Genomic DNA, 12,450 nt, shown 5'->3' with positions numbered 1-12,450 from the left:
TGTGAGGAGAAGTCATTGCTTTAGAAACTAGACTTTCGATAAGTTCATTTTATGAGTTTGCAGGTACATAATGGCTAAACATTAGTTTATGCATCTTTATTCTAGACCTCAGACACACCACATGATGCCCACATTTTCCTTTTAGAAAACTAAAGCAAACTTAGTGTACCAAAATATTTACTATTTTAAAATTAGGGAGAAGTTAAGAGACTGAGATGATGGGTAGTAAACAGATGTGAAAAGAGGGTGTTGTTCTTATGCATTCATCCTCCTCTAACTATTTTCGTTCCTTCAAATACACATTATGGCGTGCACCTCTGCCCTAAGTGCCCTACTGTACTGTTGTCCGGGTGCCCAAAGCATACTTTTTTATCATTGGAGAACACAGATCATGCCTGTGCATCGTGACATAGGCCTGTCTCATTGATTGCGGTCTTGTTGGACCGTGAGGAATACCCAAAGTGCTACCGTCATAGTAGTAAAGGCTATTGCTTTCACCAGGAGTTAAGTAGCACAAGCGCAGAGGTGGCAGCATGCCATGTAGTGATCTGTGGCAGTGAACATGACCTTTTCACCCTGTGTCACTGGAGTGAGCCCTACAGGCTCACTCACCTTATAACATTTTCTGCCGCTGTGTGCTTAACTCACTCTTGGCCTACATCAAGTAGATGTGGAGTGCTGCACAGTACAGGAGTAGTGTCTGTTGTATTTGTGCCTGGGAAGAGTACAGTACAAGGAAGGAGAAGTACTGTGGAGTGCCTGTTTGGTTTGTATATGTACTCGGTGTATGTATGCTTGAGAGGAATAAATTACATGAGATATGTAGTGCTGTGCGGTGTGTGCGCAGGGAAAGCATGTGCTGGATATATGTATGCTAGTATGAAGTACAATATATGAAGGGTGAAGTGTTGTAAAGTGCACATTTAGTGATCGTTGGTGCAGGCAGTGAGTGTGTTTTAAATTAAGCACACCCTGGTTGAATATAGGAAAGCTTTAACAATGAACAGTGCGCTCAGACCGTGTGTGTGTGCTGAATGCATTGGTACATACTAAGGTAAAATATGAGATATTAGGGCTGGACAGTAAGTGTGCTATGAGTGTACACAGACTAAATGTACCTGCAAGAGTGCATCACATGGAGGACCCTGGGTTACATTTTGGGAAGCCCAAGCCTACCTTGCGAAGACATGAGTAGAAGAGAAATCCCCCAGACAGATTTGAGGATTGTTGCATTCCTGTGAGCTGGGTGGGGACACATTGGAGGGAAAAGGAAGAGACTACAGTTACACTTTAAAAGACTGCTCTTTGATACAGTGATACATCACAAGGAAGGGGCCTGGAGACATCGCAGGAGGGGAGTTGAGGGGTGATAAAATAAAAAAGAGTAGGTTTGGGATTACATTTTTGATGCACATATGACTGTGGCCGATACCTGGGTGTGCACTCTGATCACTCCCATGAATTGTGGTGTGGACAATTAGCTTTGGAGCCGTGCCTGTTGTGACAGACATCTTTCATGAAGATGAAAAGAAGTGTCCACTTCAAAAGATGCAGAACCCCAACATAGAACTTCAAAAACCCAGATCCTAAATCAAATTTGTGTCTGGAAAAGGACTATACGAAGTGGAGCTAGAGGCCACAAAAATCTGTCATCTGCCAAGTAGCCAGATGAGCTGTATGAGAAGGGGATGCTCTGAAAGACTTCTGCCTGTGACCAGGACTGGTTGCAAAGGCCTGCTAGTCTCCATGCCAGATGATGGGACATCACCCAGAACACAAAGATCACCTGCCCTTGATCACCATCGCCTATCTGCTTGCCAAAACCAGTGTGACCTTTGAGGGAGAGAAGAGCATTGAAGGGAGGGAGGTCCCGTGGAGAGCTCTGCTCGAGGATTCCCTATGTGAGGAGTGATGATGTATACAGATCAGGCCTTGCCAGAGGGGGTAACCAGTAAACTGAGTTGGGCCAGGTGCACAGGTCTCGTGACTGCCAAAATTGACGTTCCCGTATGCAAGGAGGGGCTGCCGTAGTAAGGGTGATCACATAAAGAAAGAGTCTGCATCAAGATCTTGATTACCGCGGCAACCCCGTACACCAGGAGGGGCTGTCAGTACCACTTTGCCCTAGGGTTTGGGACATAGCACGAACTAAAGGAGAACTGCTGTGACCAGTGGCTCGAGACTGCACAATGTGATCAGCATCTTGTAAAGACCCAGAGGTTCACCGAGAAACCACAGAGGACGTTCAATCCTCAGAGTTCCATTTGAATGACAGAGGATTACAGGATCACACTAGCAAGCCCCCACCACCCGAAAGAAGAGCAACTTACCTTTTTAGTCCGTTGACCGGGAGCAGCTCTGATCAATGGAAACTAACCTCCAAGACTACTTGACAATAATACCCCATGCCACCGGGTGTTGCCGGGTCCATCTCCAGCAGCTTGACTTTGCTGTACAGGATCCAGACTTGGGAGCGCCCGAGAACTCATGATTATAGCCTAACAGTTTGCATTCCTAGGATGCGGCCACCACTGAATTGGGAAGAGCCCAAGCATTTTACACTAAGGAGGGTGGGAAAGGTATTTGCCCAGTAGCAACTTCAGCCCGGACCTCAAGGGAGATTTGCATTATTGCTTCTGAATGTCGTATGCCTTTGCATGTGTAGAATTAGAAATAAAATACTTCTTTTCTTTAGAAATGAGAGTATTGGACTGGGTATTTACTTATTTTGTCCACTGTTTGCATTTTGAGTTATGAATTGTGCTCACTGGCCGGCTTGTACACCCACCACCCCGTATAGGGAGTTAACTGATAGACTGCAGCTATTGTTGGAAGTACCTATTTCACACTGCGTGTCAACGTGTTTTACTGATATGGACAAAGACATTTGGGAACTCAAAGAAAATGTGTCCTGATCTGCACTTTCTAGAGCATAAACTATAATTTCTATGGCAAAAAGAAACACCTTGTTTCTTCATTTAATGCAATATCATCTGTAGGACGTACTTTAAGTTTTACAGCTTTGATTCCTTCAAGATAGTGTTCAGATGTGCCAAGTTTGCCATAAATACAGAATGTTCTTGCGCAAGTTGATAATTAAACAACTCCGCGGAGGATTCAACTGACTGACTGCGGATGCTTGAAGTACACGCTTGTCTCAGAATATCAGACTTTCTTGTTACATTCCTGAGGACGATAGTGTAATGTTTGAAAAGTGCTTTCAATTTGGCTTCTGGGACACCTTCAATAACCTTCATTAGAAAATCATGTGAGTAATCCACTTTCTCTCAAACATAGGCCATCCAACTCCAGCAGAGAATCAGGATGTTAAACAGGGTAACATGCCACAATTACTACAGCTAGTATGGTTGCACCATCAAATGATTTATAGAGACTAACACCACTTATTACATTTCATGTAACATGCTTTTTACTACAATGAATGTCTATGGGGAGTGTTTTGTTTACTATTACACCCATTAGCTGGACACAGGATGTACAAAATTAGGTAGAAAAGACATTTGGTAGCTACCCCCCACTATGTAAACTATAAAACAAACTAGCACACTCACTGGAAGATGTCATCAGTGATGTCATATTAGATGTCATCAGTGATGTCATAAATGTTGTCATAGAACAAGTCATGAGTGATGTAATATGTGAGGTCATAAGTAATGCATGTCACGGGCGCAAGTTACAGTTAGCTCTGGAACAATAACTGGTGAATTTATGTGTTATTTTAAAAGTTAAAAGCATTAATGTTGTCACTAACATTCACCTAACTATAACATTACTTTAACCAATGTCTTTTTTCTGTGAATTTGTAAGGTTTATTAAAACAAAAAGATCTTTTTATCACACCTTACTACAACATTGCTTTAACCTTTGTTTTTTTCACTGAATTTTTAGGTTTCTTTTTTAAAGTACTATTTTCTTACCAAATGTAAATCCAACCCCCTGCTGCAGGTGTATGGGCAGGCTCTGTGGCCAACCCACCCAGACGCAGCCAAATGCCCCACAGGTAGTCAACCTTATGCCGCGCACAGTCTTTTGTCGCACATGGTGTGGGTTGGCACACAGGACCTGGCTTGCAGCCAGGCCCTGCAATCAACTTCCTACAGGCAGTCACCTGGAGGCAGATAACCCCACACGGCACATGGCTTTGCTTGTGCGTGGCGTGGGGTTAGCCGCAGGGGCTGTGTTGCAGCTCCAAGTTCCCCCTCCCAACCTCTCAAAACGCCCTGGGGAACCCCAGCCTGTTTCTTTAAGGGTTGGGAGGCCATGTGCACCCCCAACCTCATTAGGCCCTGGAAACTCCATTCCCCAGTGCTGTATTTATTTTAAAGAGGAAGAATCGCTTGGGCCACATCCCAGGGCCTAATCAGACCCCTGAGACCCAAACCCATAGGGGTTGTATTTTCTTTTTGCTACCTGGCCCGACCCACATTAGACCTTTGGGACCCCATCCCCCAGGGCCTTGTGCATTTTGAAGGGTGGGGGGCTGTATGGAAATATTTAAAGGGAAAGGGGCCTCCTCAACCCCCCATCTCTGAGCCTCATCAGATCCTATTTCCCAGGCTGGTATCTAATTTAAAGGGGGGGGCACATGGTTCCCCGCTCCGAGACGATTTTGCTTCAGGGACCCCATCCCAGGGTCTATATTGCAAATGGGAAACCCAATCAACCCTTGGAGGCTTGGGCAGTTTAATATGAGCAGGTAAGTGCGCCTACAAGGGATTTACTGAACTATATATTTGCATCAATTTGTATATATAGTTTTGACAAGCTGCATCACATAGCTCATACTTCAATTTCTTTCAAGAACAATTCAGATTTACATATGAACAGATCTTTTAAACAAGATTTAGAACACGGGTATGTGTATTCAAAAAATTATTTTATATTGACCTAAAATTCTCAATTATAGAGGGTACAAAATAATAAAACGCACAATGCAAACAGAAGTTATAAAATAATGATATTACATTTCCTTCTTAGTTGCAATTGTGAACACAATAGGTGCAGCTGTTTGATAGCTGCACCTATTCATCATTTTAATGTATCAAGGGCAATGATTTCTGTTTTAATTGTTCAGACTGCCTGTAAATCATTTGTGAAAATGTGTTCACAATTGCAAGAAGAACATTTATCTGTTTGTTACCAGTTTAGGGAGAACTGTACAATTTTATTTTAAGTAGCACACTAATTTATAAGTATTACTAGGGTGCTCTGTAGACTTTTTTGTGAAGATGTACAAATATTTGCAAAATACAGTGTAGCACAGTGTACTTAAATTATTTTAATTTTTTATTTTAATTTTTGAAGAACTGCAATACTACTGAATTATGTACCATGGCACTCAGTACATTTTCTTTTCATAACATATAGTTTAGTGTTAAAAGCTAGGAAAAAAATATCAAACTCAATACTTAACTGTATCGAAAGGTGTAATGCCGAACACAGCCAAATTGTACCTAAAATCAACATGGCTGCATTTTAACTTTTGTATTGATAGTTCATTAGCCAATCACATAATGACTTGTAATCGCTATGTACCACACTATGTCCGCCAAATACCATGAAATTAAGCAAAAATTTGCAAAAGTACCACAACACCCGATATCACTAAGTTAAAATGCCTTATAATTTAAAAGATACTAACCCTACTTACTAGTAGTTCCCAAAAGGATTTTTTGTTCACCATAAAGAGTAAAACTGCCAAATTTCCTTGAAATCCTTTCAGCCATTTTCTCGCTGCGTGAGGTATAAAAGTCTATAGAAAATGCTTTCTGGGACCCCATATTTATCTGTGCATCCTCTTGACCAATGAACACAAAACTTTCCATCCTCCATCAATCTAGAATGAGCTATAGGTCTGGAATGTTTCGTGGAGATTTGTCTAACAGGGGCAAAGTTATTAGCAACCAAAATTCCAAGGAATGTTTATACCTGGGAATCCGAACTATAACTACAGAATGGTTACTGACACTCTGCATGTGTGTGTGTGTGTGTGTGTGTATAGATATATTTACAAGAAAAAGTAAAGGTTACTGGGAAGTTATAGTTAGGAAATGGAATTTAAAAAAACTTAGCAATTAGCAAAAAAAACAAAGGTTGCAGAGATGTTACAGTTAGGCTCAGGTTTCACTTCTACAAAACCTTTGAAATTCAGCAGTTATAACTCACGTCCCCCACACAATGCACTGCTTATGACCTCACACAGTTCTTCACTCATGACATGGTCAGTGACATCACTCATGACATCTCAAAGGACTATAACGTCTGTGTAACCTTTGGTTTTTTCATTGAATTTCTAAGGTTTTCTATCCATTTCCTAACTATAACGTCCCTGTAACCTTTGTTTTTCTCAGTGATTTACTAAGGTTTTTTAAATGCTAATTCCTAACTATAACGTCCCTGTAACCTTTGTTTTTTCAGTGAATTTCTAAGGTTTTTAAAATAGTAGTCGCAATTGCAGAGTGATGGAGAAAGGGGGCTGGCCCTCTTACCAGCTCTCAGAAATTTCACTGTGTAGGACGTACAGGAGGTACCAGGAGGGCACATTACTTCTGAGGTCCCTCTGGAGTAAAGTGGACTTCACCCCCCAACCAGAAGTGCACTAGAAGGTGAGTTTGCAGAGTGGTGGAGAAAGGGGGCATGGCCTCCGAAGACCTCTCAGCAATCCTGCTTTGTGGGACTTACTGTAGGTAACAGGAGGGGCTGGCCCCTTTTTATTATTTATTTTTTTTAAAGGAGAGGGGCGTGCAGCTCCTTCCAGGGCCGATATCATCCCTGGGGGCCTTATCCCCTGGGGCCAGGCATGTGCACCCAGTTACTCATGTTAGGGACCGTGGAGAGGCCTGAAGGCACCGACAGTCCCTGCCGGCTCCCTGCATCCTGCAGGAGCCAGCATTGCTTTTGGACAGAGGGAACTGCTGAATATGGCTCCCTCTTTCCAAAAGCTCTGCCTCGAGTAAGCGGGGGCATTTTACATGCTTTTGCTTACTCGAAGCAGAGCAGAGTTTGCTATGGCTTAGCTAGCAAATTGCAAAGTCCCGGGGGTGGACACCCCAGGACGTTGCTGCATCCGGCCATGGTGGGTGTCAGTTCCAAAGGTCATCTATGGCTTCTGGAAGGGGGCCATGCGCCCCCTCCTTTCTTTCTATTTGCCATGGGGGAGTTGGTGATCCCCGGGCTCGGGGTGGGGGCATGTGGCCCGCATTATTTTCAGGTAAAGCCCCAGGAATGTGGTGGTCCCCAGGGCTGGGATGGGTCCAAGAGCCCCACATTTATAAAACTGTAAGCTCCAGGTAGGTGGTGGTCCCCGGGGCAGCCGTATGGGTTGCCCCTGCATTTTTTTTAATAAGGAAACCTTGGGGAGGTGGTGGTCCCTGGAGTATTAGTCAGTTGGGGTGCCTGTGCGCCCCCCTCCAGCATGTGTGAAACGGCCCGGCACCAATAATTAACTTTCTGATCTAACGTGACTCCCACCAAACAGTTTTTTTTTTTAATGCTTTTTTGTCCCTGTGGGATCCCCCCTTAGAGACCTAGAGGTTCAGGGTGTTTCTACCCTGCACCCTTATCTTTATTTGAAATCTTTTTTCTGTGACTCGATTCAACAGAGTCACAAGATGACTGCCAACACTTCCTGGTTTGAAGTTATGGCAGCCAATCAGATCTCAGCACGAGTTCGGGAGGAGTCTTGGATCCTCCGCGTCCCCATATATTCAATTGGAAATTTCCTTAAATAACTCCAAAACTACTGAAGAGGTGTGGTGCAGCAGCCAGGGCAGCTGACTTCGCAGCACAGGGTTCACAGTTCGATCCCCGGCTCTGCCGGCAGCTCAGCTCAGCACCATGTGACTCTAGGCAATAGCTCTCTTAATTTCCACAATGACCGCCAGCGCCTTGCGACCTGTAAGGGTGAGTAGTTTGCACTTTACAAATATGGATTTATTTATTTATTTTACTGAATGGATTTACACCAAATCACAAATAAGGCACTTCCTTGGACCAACTTTTACCTTCCTGCCAAATTTAGGGTAAATCCGTTCAGCAGTTGGGGCTAAAGCCGTGTCTAAAGGTCCTATGGGAATTAACATAGGGAAAACATGCTTTTAACCCCTTCCATGCTCATGACGAGCTCAGCTCGTCATGAGGCACAGTGGAGCTGTGCTGATGACGAGCTGAGCTCGTCATGAAAGAACCAACATCACCACTTTCCAGCACAGGAGGGGAAAATGCACAGCAGCGATCTGGTTAAGCACCCCCTGGTTCTCGGCCACCCGCTTGATGGATCACCCCAAAACTATCAAGACTGCAGCTGAAATGAGCATCATATCAGTATTGAAAATTTTGTGAAATCTCGTCAAACGGCGTCAAAGTTATTAGCAATGAACAAACACAAGATATAGATCTCTTTTGGCACTTTTCTAGCTCCCCCAGGATAGCACTATGGTAACTCAATGCTTAAAAGCCAAGCTAGGAAATCAGATATTTTAGGTGCACAGTTTTAAAGTGTCAGCTGGGTTGTAGAGGGCTCTATATATATTCTCATAATGGAGCTTCTGTGCACCAGTTTCTAGGCTTTTTGTTAACTTCAATGACCACTCTGGATTTTATGGTAATTTTCATGCCCAGTTTCAAGAAACCCTTTCCTCAAGTGTCTAAACCAATCAATAAACACATGAACCTTAACTACCTTCAAGTTCTCACATTTCTAGACCGTGTATATCAAAGATTTGGGAGCTCGGGATTAATGATACTGCCCAATAGTTAGTTTTAATGGGGGATGTGGGGCTGAGATAGTTGCCTTCAATTAGGGTTTCAGGATGTTGGATTAGAACTTTATGTTTAAGATTCTTTTTGGCATTTTTCAAAAGGCTAGGAGGGTATGGAACGGTCCAGGAGTTGGGTCCTTGTTTGGTGAGGGCGGACTCTTTGTCTGTTGGGGTCGTAGGGGGGTGATGTGAGGGTGGTAATGATGCGGGACATGGTGGGGAGGTAAGGCTAGAAATGGAGCGAATGAGGAGTGAGAATTAAAGAAGAAGGGGGCTAAAAAGTAAGAGTGCGGTGGGGGAGGGAGAGTTAAAGAGGAAGGGGCTGAGGTAAGAGTGTGGAAGGAGAGGGAGTGGGAAGGAGGGTGGTGTTGAGTTCAACTACGTCACGGCATCAACACAGGGAGGTTGAGGGTAGGAGACTAGAGGATTAGGGGGGTTGGAGGCGGGGGAGGAGATTCTGTGGCACTGGTAGGGTAGGATGGGGGATATTGAGATTTGGAAGGTTGACAATATACAGCGGAGAGCGACAGAGGTAGGTGACAAGGCTATAAAGATGACAAAGAATCACATGTTATATATGGGTTGACGCAGATTCACACAATATACCGGGATAGAGGGGTCCAAGTAGTGCCTTAATCACGCAATAACGTAGTCTCACGCTATTACAGGGTAATTGTTCATCAAAGGGTTCTCAAAAGGGCCCAAAACAGGCGCTGGGCTCCAGAGGTCTCAGAGGGGTGCTTAGAGCCACTGTTAGGACCTATCTATCTGTTCGCCAGCCTGGGTTCAGGGGGCAATAATGGCCCAGTATTTATGTTAGACCGTCATGGGAGGGATCCACAGCTAGCCACTATGGTGGTGTGGGTCTCAATCAACAGTCTCAGGCAGGGAGAGGACGGGGGTCCCTGCATGTTTTAGACAGCGGATCTCATATGATCCCAGCTGGGGCGCACGGTCTTGGTTCGCAGGTTTTCTCGCTCGAATAGGCCTCAGGTGAGGCGCAGGCATGGGAGACAACAGGCCTTGGGAGAGACAGGCTCATGTGCCAGGAGGCAATGGCGGGATATTGATTATCCTGAGGGGCTACCACTTGCCCAAATCAAGGGGGACAGGAGCTCACCCGCTCTAAGAGCTCCATTGAGGCTTAATGTACGTGCGGGCACGAAGGAGCAGCAAGACAGAGGGTTCAATTCAGGAGAGCGACTGGAGCGGCCAGAGAGATATGGTGGCATCTGGAGGATGGAGCTGGAGCAACCGTACGAAGTGGCGGCATCAGGAGGCCCGGAGGCTGGAGAGGCCAGAAATCCGAGGTGGCGTCTGGAGGCCGGGGCAGCCATTGATCAATGGCGGTGTTTGGAGGCTGGAGTGGCCATTAATCAATTGTTGCTACTGGAGGCTGAAAGGCCGGTAATCAGAGGTGGTGTTTGGGGGTTGGAGCGGCCGTTACCCAATGGCATCTTCTGGAGGCTACAGGGTATCACTATAGGTAGAGCAGAGAAAAGGCATAGCAATCTGGGGAGTGCACCATTTTTGCTACTGTTAAAAGTCCCATCTCTGATCATGGCTAAGTCTTCCATAAATCCACAAACAAGTGAAGACTTCTAGTGGCCACACCAATGTTACCCTCCAAATGATCAGGGGTCTCATGGTATAGTTAAACCCTAAGATACTTTAAGGATGTACCCTCCCTGGCAAGCCCCCTAAGATCTTCAGGCTGAAGTGCAGCTTTAAGCAACGGAAACAGGTGAGACTTACTACATTGATGCAGAGGCCAGATGCATGGCAAAAAACGCTCAAGGAGGAAAATTACATGGAAACTCTTCATTTGCATCTATCAGGAACCACATGCTATACTCACAGAGCGCTGAATAATGCACGATGCCCTGTACTTCCATAGTACCCTGTGGACACCTCCAGGCCTTGTTCTATAAGCAAGTGGTTCAACCACAATAGCAAATAATAATGGGGAAGGGGCAGCCTTGCCACGCTCAATCAATCAATCAATCAGGACACTTATAAAGCGCACTATATACCCGTGAGGGTCTTAAGGGGCTGGGGGGGGGGGGCTGCTACTAATCTAAGAACCAGGTCTTGAGGAGTCTTCTGAAGGCCAGTAGGTCTTTCTGCTGTATGTTGGTAGGGAGGGTGTTCCAGGTCTTGGCGGCGAGGTATAAGAAGGATCTGCCGCCAGTGGTTGTTCATTGGATGCGGGGGACTGTGGCAAGGGCGATGCCGGCGGAGGTGGCGGTGTAGAAGCTGAGTCGTCTGTTGAGGTTTGCTTGGCCGGTGTTGTGGAGAGCTTTGTGGGTGTGGATGAGGAGCTTGAAGGTTATCGTCTTGTTGACGGGGAGCCAGTGCAGGTCTCTCAGGTGGGGTGTGATGTGGCTGCGGCAGGGGGTGTCAAGGATCAGAGGTGCCGAGACGTTTTGGATGGGTTGCAGTCGTCTAAGCAGTTTGGCCGACGTTCCTGCGTAATAGGCGTTTCCTTAGTCCAATCTGCTGGTGACGAGGGCCTGGGTGACTGTTCTACTGGATTCGATGGGGATCCATTTGAAAATCCGGCTTCAGTCAGCTGTTCCTCATCCATTCGGCAGCGGCCTTCATTCCTTCATGGAGGTTGGTTTTGCGGTGTGAGGGTCTTTGATGAGGGAGAGGATCAACTGGGTGTCGTCGGCATAGGCGATGATGTTGAGGTTGTGCTGTCGGGCGCCGTGGGCAAGGGGTGCCATGTAGATGTTGAACAACGTCGGGCTGAGAGAAGAGCCCTGGGGTACGCCGCAGTTGATCTCGGTGGCATTGGAACTGAAGGCGGGGAGGCGGATGCTCTGAGTTCTGCCAGAGAGGAAGGATATGGTCCAGTCCTGGGCCTTCTCTTGGATCCCGGCGTCGTGTAGGCGTGTTGGTAGCGTGTGGTGGCAAACCGCGTTGAAGGCGGCTGATAGGTCCAGGAGGATGAGGGCCACTGTTTCGCCGTTGTCAAGCAGGGTCCTGATGTCATTGGTGGCGGCGATGAGGGTGGTTTCGATGCTGTGATTGCTGCGGAAACCAGACTGGGACGGGTCCAGGATGCTGATCTCCTCGAAGTAGCGGGTCAGTTGTTTGTTGACGATTTCTCAGTGACCTTTGCCGGGAATGGAAACAGGGAGATGGGCCGGAAGTTCTTGAGGTCCTTGGGGTCCGCCTTGGGTTTCTTGTGTAGGGAGTTGATCTCGGCGTGCTTCCAGCTTTCCAAGAAGGTTGCTGTCTCGAAGGAGATGTTGATTATTTTCCGGAGATGAGGTGCGAAGGCTGTGTAGGCTTTGTTGAAGATGTGGTGAGGGCATGGGTCTAACGGTGATCCAGAGTGGATGGTGCTCATTTTCTCGCTGGTGTCTTCGTCATTGATGCTGGTCCAGGAGAGCAGGTGGCTGGTGCGGGTGGTGGTCGTGGGGGCGGTAGGTGTTGGTCCACCACAGTTTCTGCTATACAATTCCCCCGAATAACAATATTAAACGCATCCCATTCCATCAGAGGGAATGCAGACGAGGCCTAATTATCTAGGAAGTAGTTTCGAACAGTTTCTCCAATAGTGTGGAGAATTGCAGAATCGTCCAGGGTCTCCACCCACAAACACATATCTGGTATACCAAGCTGCTCTCTATTCCATCCCAGTGAAAGCAGAACTGGATTA

The 12,450-nt window shown here is 46.1% G+C and overlaps 1 protein-coding gene across 1 annotated transcript in view; it reads right to left on the bottom strand.

Moving 5' to 3' along the window:
• The window catches only part of PKD1L1 (polycystin 1 like 1, transient receptor potential channel interacting), a 1,739,639-nt gene that overhangs the window by 516,557 nt on the left and 1,210,632 nt on the right, over positions 1 to 12,450 (bottom strand). The window lies entirely within an intron of this gene.

This window comes from Lissotriton vulgaris, chromosome 4_1 (assembly GCF_964263255.1).
Source record: "Lissotriton vulgaris chromosome 4_1, aLisVul1.2, whole genome shotgun sequence".
Classification (NCBI taxonomy): domain Eukaryota; kingdom Metazoa; phylum Chordata; class Amphibia; order Caudata; family Salamandridae; genus Lissotriton; species Lissotriton vulgaris.
This window is presented reverse-complemented; position numbering and strand designations above follow the sequence as displayed.